Source organism: Pseudorasbora parva, chromosome 20, assembly GCF_024679245.1.
Source record: "Pseudorasbora parva isolate DD20220531a chromosome 20, ASM2467924v1, whole genome shotgun sequence".
Classification (NCBI taxonomy): Eukaryota; Metazoa; Chordata; class Actinopteri; order Cypriniformes; family Gobionidae; genus Pseudorasbora; species Pseudorasbora parva.
Window position 1 is genome coordinate 16,277,886 of NC_090191.1, and position 17,200 is coordinate 16,295,085.

The 17,200-nt window shown below is 45.2% G+C and overlaps 27 non-coding genes across 27 annotated transcripts; 14 read left to right on the forward strand and 13 right to left on the reverse strand.

The window, feature by feature from the left end:
- Window positions 1-725: 725 nt before the first annotated feature.
- Window positions 726-804, reverse strand: trnal-gag (transfer RNA leucine (anticodon GAG)). Its single transcript has one exon. It is a non-coding gene; the product is annotated as a tRNA-Leu (tRNA).
- A 95-nt stretch (window positions 805-899) lies between these two features.
- On the forward strand, window positions 900-973 carry trnam-cau (transfer RNA methionine (anticodon CAU)). Its single transcript has one exon. It is a non-coding gene; the product is annotated as a tRNA-Met (tRNA).
- Window positions 974-1,933: 960 nt separating this feature from the next.
- Window positions 1,934-2,007, forward strand: trnam-cau (transfer RNA methionine (anticodon CAU)). The gene has a single exon. It is a non-coding gene; the product is annotated as a tRNA-Met (tRNA).
- An 826-nt stretch (window positions 2,008-2,833) lies between these two features.
- Window positions 2,834-2,916, reverse strand: trnal-cag (transfer RNA leucine (anticodon CAG)). Its single transcript has one exon. It is a non-coding gene; the product is annotated as a tRNA-Leu (tRNA).
- A 95-nt stretch (window positions 2,917-3,011) lies between these two features.
- trnam-cau (transfer RNA methionine (anticodon CAU)) lies at window positions 3,012-3,085 on the forward strand. Its single transcript has one exon. It is a non-coding gene; the product is annotated as a tRNA-Met (tRNA).
- A 782-nt stretch (window positions 3,086-3,867) lies between these two features.
- trnal-cag (transfer RNA leucine (anticodon CAG)) lies at window positions 3,868-3,950 on the reverse strand. The gene has a single exon. It is a non-coding gene; the product is annotated as a tRNA-Leu (tRNA).
- Window positions 3,951-4,045: 95 nt separating this feature from the next.
- Window positions 4,046-4,119, forward strand: trnam-cau (transfer RNA methionine (anticodon CAU)). The gene has a single exon. It is a non-coding gene; the product is annotated as a tRNA-Met (tRNA).
- Window positions 4,120-4,901: 782 nt separating this feature from the next.
- On the reverse strand, window positions 4,902-4,984 carry trnal-cag (transfer RNA leucine (anticodon CAG)). Its single transcript has one exon. It is a non-coding gene; the product is annotated as a tRNA-Leu (tRNA).
- A 95-nt stretch (window positions 4,985-5,079) lies between these two features.
- trnam-cau (transfer RNA methionine (anticodon CAU)) lies at window positions 5,080-5,153 on the forward strand. Its single transcript has one exon. It is a non-coding gene; the product is annotated as a tRNA-Met (tRNA).
- Window positions 5,154-5,935: 782 nt separating this feature from the next.
- Window positions 5,936-6,018, reverse strand: trnal-cag (transfer RNA leucine (anticodon CAG)). Its single transcript has one exon. It is a non-coding gene; the product is annotated as a tRNA-Leu (tRNA).
- A 95-nt stretch (window positions 6,019-6,113) lies between these two features.
- On the forward strand, window positions 6,114-6,187 carry trnam-cau (transfer RNA methionine (anticodon CAU)). The gene has a single exon. It is a non-coding gene; the product is annotated as a tRNA-Met (tRNA).
- A 782-nt stretch (window positions 6,188-6,969) lies between these two features.
- Window positions 6,970-7,052, reverse strand: trnal-cag (transfer RNA leucine (anticodon CAG)). The gene has a single exon. It is a non-coding gene; the product is annotated as a tRNA-Leu (tRNA).
- A 95-nt stretch (window positions 7,053-7,147) lies between these two features.
- On the forward strand, window positions 7,148-7,221 carry trnam-cau (transfer RNA methionine (anticodon CAU)). The gene has a single exon. It is a non-coding gene; the product is annotated as a tRNA-Met (tRNA).
- A 782-nt stretch (window positions 7,222-8,003) lies between these two features.
- Window positions 8,004-8,082, reverse strand: trnal-gag (transfer RNA leucine (anticodon GAG)). The gene has a single exon. It is a non-coding gene; the product is annotated as a tRNA-Leu (tRNA).
- Window positions 8,083-9,033: 951 nt separating this feature from the next.
- On the reverse strand, window positions 9,034-9,116 carry trnal-cag (transfer RNA leucine (anticodon CAG)). Its single transcript has one exon. It is a non-coding gene; the product is annotated as a tRNA-Leu (tRNA).
- A 95-nt stretch (window positions 9,117-9,211) lies between these two features.
- Window positions 9,212-9,285, forward strand: trnam-cau (transfer RNA methionine (anticodon CAU)). Its single transcript has one exon. It is a non-coding gene; the product is annotated as a tRNA-Met (tRNA).
- Window positions 9,286-10,067: 782 nt separating this feature from the next.
- Window positions 10,068-10,150, reverse strand: trnal-cag (transfer RNA leucine (anticodon CAG)). The gene has a single exon. It is a non-coding gene; the product is annotated as a tRNA-Leu (tRNA).
- A 95-nt stretch (window positions 10,151-10,245) lies between these two features.
- On the forward strand, window positions 10,246-10,319 carry trnam-cau (transfer RNA methionine (anticodon CAU)). Its single transcript has one exon. It is a non-coding gene; the product is annotated as a tRNA-Met (tRNA).
- A 782-nt stretch (window positions 10,320-11,101) lies between these two features.
- On the reverse strand, window positions 11,102-11,184 carry trnal-cag (transfer RNA leucine (anticodon CAG)). Its single transcript has one exon. It is a non-coding gene; the product is annotated as a tRNA-Leu (tRNA).
- Window positions 11,185-11,279: 95 nt separating this feature from the next.
- On the forward strand, window positions 11,280-11,353 carry trnam-cau (transfer RNA methionine (anticodon CAU)). Its single transcript has one exon. It is a non-coding gene; the product is annotated as a tRNA-Met (tRNA).
- Window positions 11,354-12,135: 782 nt separating this feature from the next.
- On the reverse strand, window positions 12,136-12,218 carry trnal-cag (transfer RNA leucine (anticodon CAG)). The gene has a single exon. It is a non-coding gene; the product is annotated as a tRNA-Leu (tRNA).
- Window positions 12,219-12,313: 95 nt separating this feature from the next.
- On the forward strand, window positions 12,314-12,387 carry trnam-cau (transfer RNA methionine (anticodon CAU)). The gene has a single exon. It is a non-coding gene; the product is annotated as a tRNA-Met (tRNA).
- A 782-nt stretch (window positions 12,388-13,169) lies between these two features.
- Window positions 13,170-13,252, reverse strand: trnal-cag (transfer RNA leucine (anticodon CAG)). Its single transcript has one exon. It is a non-coding gene; the product is annotated as a tRNA-Leu (tRNA).
- A 95-nt stretch (window positions 13,253-13,347) lies between these two features.
- trnam-cau (transfer RNA methionine (anticodon CAU)) lies at window positions 13,348-13,421 on the forward strand. The gene has a single exon. It is a non-coding gene; the product is annotated as a tRNA-Met (tRNA).
- Window positions 13,422-14,381: 960 nt separating this feature from the next.
- trnam-cau (transfer RNA methionine (anticodon CAU)) lies at window positions 14,382-14,455 on the forward strand. Its single transcript has one exon. It is a non-coding gene; the product is annotated as a tRNA-Met (tRNA).
- Window positions 14,456-15,237: 782 nt separating this feature from the next.
- On the reverse strand, window positions 15,238-15,320 carry trnal-cag (transfer RNA leucine (anticodon CAG)). Its single transcript has one exon. It is a non-coding gene; the product is annotated as a tRNA-Leu (tRNA).
- A 1,129-nt stretch (window positions 15,321-16,449) lies between these two features.
- trnam-cau (transfer RNA methionine (anticodon CAU)) lies at window positions 16,450-16,523 on the forward strand. Its single transcript has one exon. It is a non-coding gene; the product is annotated as a tRNA-Met (tRNA).
- The last annotated feature ends 677 nt before the right edge of the window (window positions 16,524-17,200 follow it).

Consider the following 17,200-nt stretch of genomic DNA (forward strand, 5'->3'; position numbering starts at 1 on the left):
CCTTTTGTGTGATTGTCCATTCCTTCATGAGCAATGCGATTCAATTCCAGTCATTTTGTAGGGCAGATGTTGAATAAATGCAGTAATAGTATTCCTCTCATATTCACCTAAAATGGGGCAGTGTCACTACAATGTTTTTTTCAGGTTGAACATAATTCTTTCATTCTCATGATGTTTCTTGTCAGTAGTGATGTAATGTTTCGCTTGACATTTCATGATTCTCATTCCATGACATTCCATCCCACAGCCCATAAATCCATGACATGTCATTCCAAGAGATTTCCAGGAATTCCTTGCAATGAAATTCTACTGCACCCCCAAAATTTCAGTCCACGACATCACAGTCAAACTCCAAGAATCCCATTGCATCCCTCCAAAGAAACCCCAAACAAAACATGAATACCCTTTCATAAACAAGTTCTCATTCCGGTAAACATCGCAACATGGTATTCCATTGAATGCTATTCTATAAAACATGTCCAATTTCATAAAATGTCAGGACATGACATTCCCTGGAAACTGCATGGAAATTCCACAGAATCCCATACATGGCACAAAAGTGTTACTTTAAAGTTCATACGATGCCGGTGGTCAGAGGTACCGTAGTGTTCCATTGGATCTGACATGAACTGAAATGCAGTGCTTCATCAATATTAGTGTGTTACTGGGTCAACTTGCCAGAGGGTTAAAGACTCTACCTGGAGCCCGCAACCAAAGGTTAGGTCTGTCAGAAGTGGGATTCGAACCCACGCCTCCAGGGGAGACTGCGACCTCAACGCAGCGCCTTAGCTCGGCCATCCTGACATGACAGCTCACGGTGAGCAGCGTGTTTGGAGCTGCACCGAATGGCAGATGATCCAGAAGCTAGTGCTTCACCACTCACACTGGCCACAGCACATGCCTCGTTGGCGCAGTTAGGCAGCGCGTCAGTCTCATAATCTGAAGGTTGTGAGTTCGAGCCTCACACGGGGCAGAGTGGTGCTTTTTGGCACACAAGAGCGTTTAGGCAAAAGAGCGGGTTTCTTCATACCCTTTTGTGTGATTGTCCATTCCTTCATGAGCAATGCGATTGAAATCCAGTCATTTTGTGGGGCAGATGTTGAATAAATGCAGTAATAGTATTCCTCTCATATTCACCTAAAATGGGGCAGTGTCACTACAATGTTTTGTTCAGGTTGAACATAACTCTTTCATTCTCATGATGTTTCTTGTCAGTAGTGATGTAATGTTTCGCTTGACATTTCATGAATCTCATTCCATGACATTCCATCCCACAGCCCATAAACCCATGACATGTCATTCCAAGAGATTTCCAGGAATTCCTTGCCATGAAATTCTACTGCACCCCCAAAATTTCAGTCCATGACATCACAGTCAAACTCAAAGAATCCCATTGCATCCCTCCAAAGAAACCCCAAACAAAACATGAATACCCTTTCATAAACAAGTTCTCATTCCGGTAAACATCGCAACATGGTATTCCATTGAATGCTATTCTATAAAACATGTCCAATTTCATGAAATGTCAGGACATGACATTCCCTGGAAACTGCATGGAAATTCCACAGAATCCCATACATGGCACAAAAGTGTTACTTTAAAGTTCATACGATGCCGGTGGTCAGAGGTACCGTAGTGTTCCATTGGCTCTGACATGAACTGAAATGCAGTGCTTCGTCAATATTAGTGTGTTACTGGGTCAACTTGCCAGAGGGTTAAAGACTCTACCTGGAGCCCGCAACCAAAGGTTAGATCTGTCAGAAGTGGGATTCGAACTCACGCCTCCAGGGGAGACTGCAACCTGAACGCAGCGCCTTAGACCGCTCGGCCATCCTGACATGACAGCTCACGGTGAGCAGCGTGTTTGGAGCTGCTCCGAATGGCAGATGATCCAGAAGCTAGTGCTCCACCACTCACACTGACCACAGCACATGCCTCGTTGGCGCAGTTAGGCAGCGCGTCAGTCTCATAATCTGAAGGTCGTGAGTTCGAGCCTCACACGGGGCAGAGTGGTGCTTTTTGGCACACAAGAGCGTTTAGGCAAAAGAGCGGGTTTCTTCATACCCTTTTGTGTGATTGTCCATTCCTTCATGAGCAATGCGATTGAATTCCAGTCATTTTGTAGGGCAGATGTTGAATAAATGCAGTAATAGTATTCCTCTCATATTCACCTAAAATGGGGCAGTGTCACTACAATGTTTTGTTCAGTCTGAACATAATTCTTTCATTCTCATGACGTTTCTTGTCAGTAGTGATGTAATGTTTCGCTTGACATGCCATGAATCTCATTCCATGACATTCCATCCCACAGCCCATAAACCCATGACATGTCATTCCAAGAGATTTCCAGGAATTCCTTGCCATGAAATTCTACTGCACCCCCAAAATTTCAGTCCATGACATCACAGTCAAACTCCAAGAATCCCATTGCATCCCTCCAAAGAAACCCCAAACAAAACATGAATACCCTTTCATAAACAAGTTCTCATTCCGGTAAACATCACAACATGGTATTCCATTGAATGCTATTCTATAAAACATGTCCAATTTCATGAAATGTCAGGACATGACATTCTATAAAACATGTCCAATTTCATGAAATGTCAGGACATGACATTCCCTGGAAACTGCATGGAAATTCCACAGAATCCCATACATGGCACAAAAGTGTTACTTTACAGTTCATACGATGCCGGTGGTCAGAGGTACCGTAGTGTTCCATTGGCTCTGACATGAACTGAAATGCAGTGCTTCGTCAATATTAGTGTGTTACTGGGTCAACTTGCCAGAGGGTTAAAGACTCTACCTGGAGCCCGCAACCAAAGGTTAGGTCTGTCAGAAGTGGGATTCGAACCCACGCCTCCAGGGGAGACTGCGACCTGAACACAGCGCCTTAGACCGCTCGGCCATCCTGACATGACAGCTCACGGTGAGCAGCGTGTTTGGAGCTGCACCGAATGGACGATGATCCAGAAGCTAGTGCTCCACCACTCACACTGGCCACAGCACATGCCTCGTTGGCGCAGTTAGGCAGCGCGTCAGTCTCATAATCTGAAGGTCGTGAGTTTGAGCCTCACACGGGGCAGAGTGGTGCTTTTTGGCACACAAGAGCGTTTAGGCAAAAGAGCGGGTTTCTTCATACCCTTTTGTGTGATTGTCCATTCCTTCATGAGCAATGCGATTGAAATCCAGTCATTTTGTAGGGCAGATGTTGAATAAATGCAGAAATAGTATTCCTCTCATATTCACCTAAACTGGGGCAGTGTCACTACAATGTTTTGTTCAGTCTGAACATAATTCTTTCATTCTCATGACGTTTCTTGTCAGTAGTGATGTAATGTTTCGCTTGACATGCCATGAATCTCATTCCATGACATTCCATCCCACAGCCCATAAACCCATGACATGTCATTCCAAGAGATTTCCAGGAATTCCTTGCCATGAAATTCTACTGCACCCCCAAAATTTCAGTCCATGACATCACAGTCAAACTCCAAGAATCCCATTGCATCCCTCCAAAGAAACCCCAAACAAAACATGAATACCCTTTCATAAACAAGTTCTCATTCCGGTAAACATCACAACATGTTATTCCATTGAATGCTATTCTATAAAACATGTCCAATTTCATGAAATGTCAGGACATGACATTCCCTGGAAACTGCATGAAAATTCCACAGAATCCCATAAATGGCACAAAAGTGTTACTTTAAAGTTCATGCGATGCCGGTGGTCAGAGGTACCGTAGTGTTCCATTGGCTCTGACATGAACTGAATTGCAGTGCTTCGTCAAAATTAGCGTGTTACTGGGTCAACTTGCCAGAGGGTTAAAGAGTCTACCTGGAGCCCGCAACCAAAGGTTAGGTCTGTCAGAAGTGGGATTCGAACCCACGCCTCCAGGGGAGACTGCGACCTGAACGCAGCGCCTTAGACCGCTCGGCCATCCTGACATGACTGCGCACGGTGAGCAGCGTGTTTGGAGCTGCACCGAATGGCAGATGATCCAGAAGCTAGGGCTCCACCACTCACACTGGCCACAGCACATGCCTCGTTGGCGCAGTTAGGCAGCGCGTCAGTCTCATAATCTGAAGGTCGTGAGTTCGAGCCTCACACGGGGCAGGGTTGTGCTTTTTAGCACACAAGAGCGTTTAGGCAAAAGAGCGGGTTTCTTCATACCCTTTTGTGTGATTGTCCATTCCTTCATGAGCAATGCGATTGAATTCCAGTCATTTTGTAGGGCAGATGTTGAATAAATGCAGTAATAGTATTCCTCTCATATTCACCTAAAATGGGGCAGTGTCACTACAATGTTTTGTTCAGTCTGAACATAATTCTTTCATTCTCATGACGTTTCTTGTCAGTAGTGATGTAATGTTTCGCTTGACATGTCATGAATCTCATTCCATGACATTCCATCCCACAGCCCATAAACCCATGACATGTCATTCCAAGAGATTTCCAGGAATTCCTTGCCATGAAATTCTACTGCACCCCCAAAATTTCAGTCCATGACATCACAGTCAAACTCCAAGAATCCCATTGCATCCCTCCAAAGAAACCCCAAACAAAACATGAATACCCTTTCATAAACAAGTTCTCATTCCGGTAAACATCACAACATGGTATTCCATTGAATGCTATTCTATAAAACATGTCCAATTTCATGAAATGTCAGGACATGTCATTCCCTGGAAACTGCATGGAAATTCCACAGAATCCCATACATGGCACAAAAGTGTTACTTTAAAGTTCATACGATGCCGGTGGTCAGAGGTACCGTAGTGTTCCATTGGCTCTGACATGAACTGAAATGCAGTGCTTTATCAATATTAGTGTGTTACTGGGTCAACTTGCCAGAGGGTTAAAGACTCTACATGGAGCCCGCAACCAAAGGTTAGGTCTGTCAGAAGTGGGATTCGAACCCACACCTCCAGGGGAGACTGCGACCTGAACGCAGCGCCTTAGACCGCTCGGCCATCCTGACATGACTGCTCACGGTGAGCAGCGTGTTTGGAGCTGCACCGAATGGCAGATGATCCAGAAGCTAGTGCTCCACCACTCACACTGTCCACAGCACATGCCTCGTTGGCGCAGTTAGGCAGCGCGTCAGTCTCATAATCTGAAGGTCGTGAGTTCGAGCCTCACACGGGGCAGAGTGGTGCTTTTTGGCACACAAGAGCGTTTAGGCAAAAGAGCGGGTTTCTTCATACCCTTTTGTGTGATTGTCCATTCCTTCATGAGCAATGCGATTGAAATCCAGTCATTTTGTAGGGCAGATGTTGAATAAATGCAGAAATAGTATTCCTCTCATATTCACCTAAACTGGGGCAGTGTCACTACAATGTTTTGTTCAGTCTGAACATAATTCTTTCATTCTCATGACGTTTCTTGTCAGTAGTGATGTAATGTTTCGCTTGACATGCCATGAATCTCATTCCATGACATTCCATCCCACAGCCCATAAACCCATGACATGTCATTCCAAGAGATTTCCAGGAATTCCTTGCCATGAAATTCTACTGCACCCCCAAAATTTCAGTCCATGACATCACAGTCAAACTCCAAGAATCCCATTGCATCCCTCCAAAGAAACCCCAAACAAAACATGAATACCCTTTCATAAACAAGTTCTCATTCCGGTAAACATCACAACATGGTATTCCATTGAATGCTATTCTATAAAACATGTCCAATTTCATGAAATGTCAGGACATGACATTCCCTGGAAACTGCATGGAAATTCCACAGAATCCCATACATGGCACAAAAGTGTTACTTTAAAGTTCATACGATGCCGGTGGTCAGAGGTACCGTAGTGTTCCATTGGCTTTGACATGAACTGAAATGCAGTGCTTCGTCAATATTAGTGTGTTACTGGGTCAACTTGCCAGAGGGTTAAAGACTCTACCTGGAGCCCGCAACCAAAGGTTAGGTCTGTCAGAAGTGGGATTCGAACCCACGCCTCCAGGGGAGACTGCGACCTGAACGCAGCGCCTTAGACCGCTCGGCCATCCTGACATGACAGCTCACGGTGAGCAGCGTGTTTGGAGCTGCACCGAATGGCAGATGATCCAGAAGCTAGTGCTCCACCACTCACACTGGCCACAGCACATGCCTCGTTGGCGCAGTTAGGCAGCGCGTCAGTCTCATAATCTGAAGGTCGTGAGTTCGAGCCTCACACGGGGCAGAGTGGTGCTTTTTGGCACACAAGAGCGTTTAGGCAAAAGAGCGGGTTTCTTCATACCCTTTTGTGTGATTTTCCATTCCTTCATGAGCAATGCGATTGAAATCCAGTCATTTTGTAGCGCAGATGTTGAATAAATGCAGAAATAGTATTCCTCTCATATTAACCTAAACTGGGGCAGTGTCACTACAATGTTTTGTTCAGTCTGAACATAATTCTTTCATTCTCATGACGTTTCTTGTCAGTAGTGATGTAATGTTTCGCTTGACATGCCATGAATCTCATTCCATGACATTCCATCCCACAGCCCATAAACCCATGACATGTCATTCCAAGAGATTTCCAGGAATTCCTTGCCATGAAATTCTACTGCACCCCCAAAATTTCAGTCCATGACATCACAGTCAAACTCCAAGAATCCCATTGCATCCCTCCAAAGAAACCCCAAACAAAACATGAATACCCTTTCATAAACAAGTTCTCATTCCGGTAAACATCACAACATGTTATTCCATTGAATGCTATTCTATAAAACATGTCCAATTTCATGAAATGTCAGGACATGACATTCCCTGGAAACTGCATGAAAATTCCACAGAATCCCATACATGGCACAAAAGTGTTACTTTAAAGTTCATGCGATGCCGGTGGTCAGAGGTACCGTAGTGTTCCATTGGCTCTGACATGAACTGAATTGCAGTGCTTCGTCAATATTAGCGTGTTACTGGGTCAACTCGCCAGAGGGTTAAAGAGTCTACCTGGAGCCCGCAACCAAAGGTTAGGTCTGTCAGAAGTGGGATTCGAACCCACACCTCCAGGGGAGACTGCGACCTGAACGCAGCGCCTTAGACCGCTCGGCCATCCTGACATGACAGCGCACGGTGAGCAGCGTGTTTGGAGCTGCACCGAATGGCAGATGATCCAGAAGCTAGTGCTCCACCACTCACACTGGCCACAGCACATGCCTCGTTGGCGCAGTTAGGCAGCGCGTCAGTCTCATAATCTGAAGGTCGTGAGTTCGAGCCTCACACGGGGCAGAGTTGTGCTTTTTAGCACACAAGAGCGTTCAGGCAAAAGAGCGGGTTTCTTCATACCCTTTTGTGTGATTGTCCATTCCTTCATGAGCAATGCGATTGAATTCCAGTCATTTTGTAGGGCAGATGTTGAATAAATGCAGTAATAGTATTCCTCTCATATTCACCTAAAATGGGGCAGTGTCACTACAATGTTTTTTTCAGGTTGAACATAATTCTTTCATTCTCATGATGTTTCTTGTCAGTAGTGATGTAATGTTTCGCTTGACATTTCATGATTCTCATTCCATGACATTCCATCCCACAGCCCATAAATCCATGACATGTCATTCCAAGAGATTTCCAGGAATTCCTTGCAATGAAATTCTACTGCACCCCCAAAATTTCAGTCCACGACATCACAGTCAAACTCCAAGAATCCCATTGCATCCCTCCAAAGAAACCCCAAACAAAACATGAATACCCTTTCATAAACAAGTTCTCATTCCGGTAAACATCGCAACATGGTATTCCATTGAATGCTATTCTATAAAACATGTCCAATTTCATAAAATGTCAGGACATGACATTCCCTGGAAACTGCATGGAAATTCCACAGAATCCCATACATGGCACAAAAGTGTTACTTTAAAGTTCATACGATGCCGGTGGTCAGAGGTACCGTAGTGTTCCATTGGATCTGACATGAACTGAAATGCAGTGCTTCATCAATATTAGTGTGTTACTGGGTCAACTTGCCAGAGGGTTAAAGACTCTACCTGGAGCCCGCAACCAAAGGTTAGGTCTGTCAGAAGTGGGATTCGAACCCACGCCTCCAGGGGAGACTGCGACCTCAACGCAGCGCCTTAGCTCGGCCATCCTGACATGACAGCTCACGGTGAGCAGCGTGTTTGGAGCTGCACCGAATGGCAGATGATCCAGAAGCTAGTGTTTCACCACTCACACTGGCCACAGCACATGCCTCGTTGGCGCAGTTAGGCAGCGCGGCAGTCTCATAATCTGAAGGTCGTGAGTTCGAGCCTCACACGGGGCAGAGTGGTGCTTTTTGGCACACAAGAGCGTTTAGGCAAAAGAGCGGGTTTCTTCATACCCTTTTGTGTGATTGTCCATTCCTTCATGAGCAATGCGATTGAAATCCAGTCATTTTGTAGGGCAGATGTTGAATAAATGCAGTAATAGTATTCCTCTCATATTCACCTAAAATGGGGCAGTGTCACTACAATGTTTTGTTCAGTCTGAACATAATTCTTTCATTCTCATGACGTTTCTTGTCAGTAGTGATGTAATGTTTCGCTTGACATGCCATGAATCTCATTCCATGACATTCCATCCCACAGCCCATAAACCCATGACATGTCATTCCAAGAGATTTCCAGGAATTCCTTGCCATGAAATTCTACTGCACCCCCAAAATTTCAGTCCATGACATCACAGTCAAACTCCAAGAATCCCATTGCATCCCTCCAAAGAAAGCCCAAACAAAACATGAATACCCTTTCATAAACAAGTTCTCATTCCGGTAAACATCACAACATGGTATTCCATTGAATGCTATTCTATAAAACATGTCCAATTTCATGAAATGTCAGGACATGACATTCCCTGGAAACTGCATGGAAATTCCACAGAATCCCATACATGGCACAAAAGTGTTACTTTAAAGTTCATACGATGCCGGTGGTCAGAGGTACCGTAGTGTTCCATTGGCTTTGACATGAACTGAAATGCAGTGCTTTGTCAATATTAGTGTGTTACTGGGTCAACTTGCCAGAGGGTTAAAGACTCTACCTGGAGCCCGCAACCAAAGGTTAGGTCTGTCAGAAGTGGGATTCGAACCCACGCCTCCAGGGGAGACTGCGACCTGAACGCAGCGCCTTAGACCGCTCGGCCATCCTGACATGACAGCTCACGGTGAGCAGCGTGTTTGGAGCTGCACCGAATGGCAGATGATCCAGAAGCTAGTGCTCCACCACTCACACTGGCCACTGCACATGCCTCGTTGGCGCAGTTAGGCAGCGCGTCAGTCTCATAATCTGAAGGTCGTGAGTTCGAGCCTCACACGGGGCAGAGTGGTGCTTTTTGGCACACAAGAGCGTTTAGGCAAAAGAGTGGGTTTCTTCATACCCTTTTGTGTGATTGTCCATTCCTTCATGAGCAATGCGATTGAAATCCAGTAAATTTGTAGGGCAGATGTTGAATAAATGCAGAAATAGTATTCCTCTCATATTAACCTAAACTGGGGCAGTGTCACTACAATGTTTTGTTCAGTCTGAACATAATTCTTTCATTCTCATGACGTTTCTTGTCAGTAGTGATGTAATGTTTCGCTTGACATGCCATGAATCTCATTACATGACATTCCATCCCACAGCCCATAAACCCATGACATGTCATTCCAAGAGATTTCCAGGAATTCCTTGCCATGAAATTCTACTGCACCCCCAAAATTTCAGTCCATGACATCACAGTCAAACTCCAAGAATCCCATTGCATCCCTCCAAAGAAACCCCAAACAAAACATGAATACCCTTTCATAAACAAGTTCTCATTCCGGTAAACATCACAACATGTTATTCCATTGAATGCTATTCTATAAAACATGTCCAATTTCATGAAATGTCAGGACATGACATTCCCTGGAAACTGCAGGAAAATTCCACAGAATCCCATACATGGCACAAAAGTGTTACTTTAAAGTTCATGCGATGCCGGTGGTCAGAGGTACCGTAGTGTTCCATTGGCTCTGACATGAACTGAATTGCAGTGCTTCGTCAATATTAGCGTGTTACTGGGTCAACTTGCCAGAGGGTTAAAGAGTCTACCTGGAGCCCGCAACCAAAGGTTAGGTCTGTCAGAAGTGGGATTCGAACCCACGCCTCCAGGGGAGACTGCGACCTGAACGCAGCGCCTTAGACCGCTCGGCCATCCTGACATGAAAGCGCACGGTGAGCAGCGTGTTTGGAGCTGCACCGAATGGCAGATGATCCAGAAGCTAGTGCTCCACCACTCACACTGGCCACAGCACATGCCTTGTTGGCGCAGTTAGGCAGCGCGTCAGTCTCATAATCTGAAGGTCGTGAGTTCGAGCCTCACACGGGGCAGAGTTGTGCTTTTTAGCACACAAGAGCGTTCAGGCAAAAGAGCGGGTTTCTTCATACCCTTTTCTGTGATTGTCCATTCCTTCATGAGCAATGCGATTGAATTCCAGTCATTTTGTAGGGCAGATGTTGAATAAATGCAGTAATAGTATTCCTCTCATATTCACCTAAAATGGGGCAGTGTCACTACAATGTTTTGTTCAGTCTGAACATAATTCTTTCATTCTCATGACGTTTCTTGTCAGTAGTGATGTAATGTTTCGCTTGACATGCCATGAATCTCATTCCATGACATTCCATCCCACAGCCCATAAACCCATGACATGTCATTCCAAGAGATTTCCAGGAATTCCTTGCCATGAAATTCTACTGCACCCCCAAAATTTCAGTCCATGACATCACAGTCAAACTCCAAGAATCCCATTGCATCCCTCCAAAGAAACCCCAAACAAAACATGAATACCCTTTCATAAACAAGTTCTCATTCCGGTAAACATCACAACATGGTATTCCATTGAATGCTATTCTATAAAACATGTCCAATTTCATGAAATGTCAGGACATGACATTCCCTGGAAACTGCATGGAAATTCCACAGAATCCCATACATGGCACAAAAGTGTTACTTTAAAGTTCATACGATGCCGGTGGTCAGAAGTACCGTAGTGTTCCATTGGCTTTGACATGAACTGAAATGCAGTGCTTCGTCAATATTAGTGTGTTACTGGGTCAACTTGCCAGAGGGTTAAAGACTCTACCTGGAGCCCGCAACCAAAGGTTAGGTCTGTCAGAAGTGGGATTCGAACCCACGCCTCCAGGGGAGACTGTGACCTGAACGCAGCGCCTTAGACCGCTCGGCCATCCTGACATGACAGCTCACGGTGAGCAGCGTGTTTGGAGCTGCACCGAATGGCAGATGATCCAGAAGCTAGTGCTCCACCACTCACACTGGCCACAGCACATGCCTTGTTGGCGCAGTTAGGCAGCGCGTCAGTCTCATAATCTGAAGGTCGTGAGTTCGAGCCTCACACGGGGCAGAGTGGTGCTTTTTGGCACACAAGAGCGTTTAGGCAAAAGAGCGGGTTTCTTCATACCCTTTTGTGTGATTGTCCATTCCTTCATGAGCAATGCGATTGAAATCCAGTCATTTTGTAGGGCAGATGTTGAATAAATGCAGAAATAGTATTCCTCTCATATTAACCTAAACTGGGGCAGTGTCACTACAATGTTTTGTTCAGTCTGAACATAATTCTTTCATTCTCATGACGTTTCTTGTCAGTAGTGATGTAATGTTTCGCTTGACATGCCATGAATCTCATTCCATGACATTCCATCCCACAGCCCATAAACCCATGACATGTCATTCCAAGAGATTTCCAGGAATTCCTTGCCATGAAATTCTACTGCACCCCCAAAATTTCAGTCCATGACATCACAGTCAAACTCCAAGAATCCCATTGCATCCCTCCAAAGAAACCCCAAACAAAACATGAATACCCTTTCATAAACAAGTTCTCATTCCGGTAAACATCACAACATGTTATTCCATTGAATGCTATTCTATAAAACATGTCCAATTTCATGAAATGTCAGGACATGACATTCCCTGGAAACTGCATGAAAATTCCACATAATCCCATACATGGCACAAAAGTGTTACTTTAAAGTTCATGCGATGCCGGTGGTCAGAGGTACCGTAGTGTGCCATTTGCTCTGACATGAACTGAATTGCAGTGCTTCGTCAATATTAGCGTGTTACTGGGTCAACTTGCCAGAGGGTTAAAGAGTCTACCTGGAGCCCGCAACCAAAGGTTAGGTCTGTCAGAAGTGGGATTCGAACCCACACCTCCAGGGGAGACTGCGACCTGAACGCAGCGCCTTAGACCGCTCGGCCATCCTGACATGACAGAGCACGGTGAGCAGCGTGTTTGGAGCTGCACCGAATGGCAGATGATCCAGAAGCTAGTGCTCCACCACTCACACTGGCCACAGCACATGCCTCGTTGGCGCAGTTAGGCAGCGCGTCAGTCTCATAATCTGAAGGTCGTGAGTTCGAGCCTCACACGGGGCAGAGTTGTGCTTTTTAGCACACAAGAGCGTTCAGGCAAAAGAGCGGGTTTCTTCATACCCTTTTGTGTGATTGTCCATTCCTTCATGAGCAATGCGATTGAATTCCAGTCATTTTGTAGGGCAGATGTTGAATAAATGCAGTAATAGTATTCCTCTCATATTCACCTAAAATGGGGCAGTGTCACTACAATGTTTTTTTCAGGTTGAACATAATTCTTTCATTCTCATGATGTTTCTTGTCAGTAGTGATGTAATGTTTCGCTTGACATTTCATGATTCTCATTCCATGACATTCCATCCCACAGCCCATAAATCCATGACATGTCATTCCAAGAGATTTCCAGGAATTCCTTGCAATGAAATTCTACTGCACCCCCAAAATTTCAGTCCACGACATCACAGTCAAACTCCAAGAATCCCATTGCATCCCTCCAAAGAAACCCCAAACAAAACATGAATACCCTTTCATAAACAAGTTCTCATTCCGGTAAACATCGCAACATGGTATTCCATTGAATGCTATTCTATAAAACATGTCCAATTTCATAAAATGTCAGGACATGACATTCCCTGGAAACTGCATGGAAATTCCACAGAATCCCATACATGGCACAAAAGTGTTACTTTAAAGTTCATACGATGCCGGTGGTCAGAGGTACCGTAGTGTTCCATTGGATCTGACATGAACTGAAATGCAGTGCTTCATCAATATTAGTGTGTTACTGGGTCAACTTGCCAGAGGGTTAAAGACTCTACCTGGAGCCCGCAACCAAAGGTTAGGTCTGTCAGAAGTGGGATTCGAACCCACGCCTCCAGGGGAGACTGCGACCTGAACGCAGCGCCTTAGACCGCTCGGCCATCCTGACATGACAGCTCACGGTGAGCAGCGTGTTTGGAGCTGCACCGAATGGCAGATGATCCAGAAGCTAGTGCTTCACCACTCACACTGGCCACAGCACATGCCTCGTTGGCGCAGTTAGGCAGCGCGTCAGTCTCATAATCTGAAGGTCGTGAGTTCGAGCCTCACACGGGGCAGAGTGGTGCTTTTTGGCACACAAGAGCGTTTAGGCAAAAGAGCGGGTTTCTTCATACCCTTTTGTGTGATTGTCCATTCCTTCATGAGCAATGCGATTGAAATCCAGTCATTTTGTAGGGCAGATGTTGAATAAATGCAGTAATAGTATTCCTCTTATATTCACCTAAAATGGGGCAGTGTCACTACAATGTTTTGTTCAGTCTGAACATAATTCTTTCATTCTCATGACGTTTCTTGTCAGTAGTGATGTAATGTTTCGCTTGACATGCCATGAATCTCATTCCATGACATTCCATCCCACAGCCCATAAACCCATGACATGTCATTCCAAGAGATTTCCAGGAATTCCTTGCCATGAAATTCTACTGCACCCCCAAAATTTCAGTCCATGACATCACAGTCAAACTCCAAGAATCCCATTGCATCCCTCCAAAGAAACCCCAAACAAAACATGAATACCCTTTCATAAACAAGTTCTCATTCCGGTAAACATCGCAACATGGTATTCCATTGAATGCTATTCTATAAAACATGTCCAATTTCATGAAATGTCAGGACATGACATTCCCTGGAAACTGCATGGAAATTCCACAGAATCCCATACATGGCACAAAAGTGTTACTTTAAAGTTCATACGATGCCAGTGGTCAGAGGTACCGTAGTGTTCCATTGGCTCTGACATGAACTGAAATGCAGTGCTTCGTCAATATTAGTGTGTTACTGGGTCAACTTGCCAGATGGTTAAAGACTCTACCTGGAGCCCACAACCAAAGGTTAGGTCTGTCAGAAGTGGGATTCGAACCTACGCCTCCAGGTGAGACTGCGACCTGAACGCAGCGCCTTAGACCGCTCGGCCATCCTGACATGACAGCGCACGGTGAGCAGCGTGTTTGGAGCTGCACCGAATGGCAGATGATCCAGAAGCTAGTGCTCCACCACTCACACTGGCCACAGCACATGCCTTGTTGGCGCAGTTAGGCAGCGCGTCAGTCTCATAATCTGAAGGTCGTGAGTTCGAGCCTCACACGGGGCAGAGTGGTGCTTTTTGGCACACAAGAGCGTTTAGGCAAAAGAGCGGGTTTCTTCATACCCTTTTGTGTGATTGTCCATTCCTTCGTGAGCAATGCGATTGAAATCCAGTCATTTTGTAGGGAAGATGTTGAATAAATGCAGTAATAGTATTCCTCTCATATTCACCTAAAATGGGGCAGTGTCTCTACAATGTTTTGTTCAGTCTGAACATAATTCTTTCATTCTCATGACGTTTCTTGTCAGTAGTGATGTAATGTTTCGCTTGACATGCCATGAATCTCATTCCATGACATTCCATCCCACAGCCCATAAACCCATGACATGTCATTCCAAGAGATTTCCAGGAATTCCTTGCCATGAAATTCTACTGCACCCCCAAAATTTCAGTCCATGACATCACAGTCAAACTCCAAGAATCCCATTGCATCCCTCCAAAGAAACCCCAAACAAAACATGAATACCCTTTCATAAACAAGTTCTCATTCCGGTAAACATCACAACATGGTATTCCATTGAATGCTATTCTATAAAACATGTCCAATTTCATGAAATGTCAGGACATGACATTCCCTGGAAACTGCATGGAAATTCCACAGAATCCCATACATGGCACAAAAGTGTTACTTTACAGTTCATACGATGCCGGTGGTCAGAGGTACCGTAGTGTTCCATTGGCTCTGACATGAACTGAAATGCAGTGCTTCGTCAATATTAGTGTGTTACTGGGTCAACTTGCCAGAGGGTTAAAGACTCTACCTGGAGCCCGCAACCAAAGGTTAGGTCTGTCAGAAGTGGGATTCGAACCCACGCCTCCAGGGGAGACTGCGACCTGAACGCAGCGCCTTAGACCGCTCGGCCATCCTGACATGACAGCTCACGGTGAGCAGCGTGTTTGGAGCTGCACCGAATGGCAGATGATCCAGAAGCTAGTGCTCCACCACTCACACTGGCCAAAGCACATGCCTCGTTGGCGCAGTTAGGCAGCGCGTCAGTCTCATAATCTGAAGGTCGTCAGTTCGAGCCTCACATGGGGCAGAGTGGTGCTTTTTGGCACACAAGAGCGTTTAGGCAAAAGAGCGGGTTTCTTCATACCCTTTTGTGTGATTGTCCATTCCTTCATGAGCAATGCGATTGAAATCCAGTCATTTTGTAGGGCAGATGTTGAATAAATGCAGAAATAGTATTCCTCTCATATTCACATAAACTGGGGCAGTGTCACTACAATGTTTTGTTCAGTCTGAACATAATTCTTTCATTCTCATGACATTTCTTGTCAGTAGTGATGTAATGTTTCGCTTGACATGCCATGAATCTCATTCCATGACATTCCATCCCACAGCCCATAAACCCATGACATGTCATTCCAAGAGATTTCCAGGAATTCCTTGCCATGAAATTCTACTGCACCCCCAAAATTTCAGTCCATGACATCACAGTCAAACTCCAAGAATCCCATTGCATCCCTCCAAAGAAACCCCAAACAAAACATGAATACCCTTTCATAAACAAGTTCTCATTCCGGTAAACATCACAACATGTTATTCCATTGAATGCTATTCTATAAAACATGTCCAATTTCATGAAATGTCAGGACATGACATTCCCTGGAAACTGCATGAAAATTCCACAGAATCCCATACATGGCACAAAAGTGTTACTTTAAAGTTCATGCGATGCCGGTGGTCAGAGGTACCGTAGTGTTCCATTGGCTCTGACATGAACTGAATTGCAGTGCTTCGTCAATATTAGCGTGTTACTGGGTCAACTTGCCAGAGGGTTAAAGAGTCTACCTGGAGCCCGCAACCAAAGGTTAGGTCTGTCAGAAGTGGGATTCGAACCGACGCCTCCAGGGGAGACTGCGACCTGAACGCAGCGCCTTAGACCGCTCGGCCATCCTGACATGACAGCGCACGGTGAGCAGCGTGTTTGGAGCTGCACCGAATGGCAGATGATCCAGAAGCTAGTGCTCCACCACTCACACTGGCCACAGCACATGCCTTGTTGGCGCAGTTAGGCAGCGCGTCAGTCTCATAATCTGAAGGTCGTGAGTTCGAGCCTCACACGGGGCAGAGTGGTGCTTTTTGGCACACAAGAGCGTTTAGGCAAAAGAGCGGGTTTCTTCATACCCTTTTGTGTGATTGTCCATTCCTTCGTGAGCAATGCGATTGAAATCCAGTCATTTTGTAGGGCAGATGTTGAATAAATGCAGTAATAGTATTCCTCTCATATTCACCTAAAATGGGGCAGTGTCTCTACAATGTTTTGTTCAGTCTGAACATAATTCTTTCATTCTCATGACGTTTCTTGTCAGTAGTGATGTAATGTTTCGCTTGACATGCCATGAATCTCATTCCATGACATTCCATCCCACAGCCCATAAACCCATGACATGTCATTCCAAGAGATTTCCAGGAATTCCTTGCCATGAAATTCTACTGCACCCCCAAAATTTCAGTCCATGACATCACAGTCAAACTCCAAGAATCCCATTGCATCCCTCCAAAGAAACCCCAAACAAAACATGAATACCCTTTCATAAACAAGTTCTCATTCCGGTAAACATCACAACATGGTATTCCATTGAATGCTATTCTATAAAACATGTCCAATTTCATGAAATGTCAGGACATGACATTCCCTGGAAACTGCATGGAAATTCCACAGAATCCCATACATGGCACAAAAGTTACTTTATAGTTCATACGATGCCGGTGGTCAGAGGTACCGTAGTGTTCCATTGGCTCTG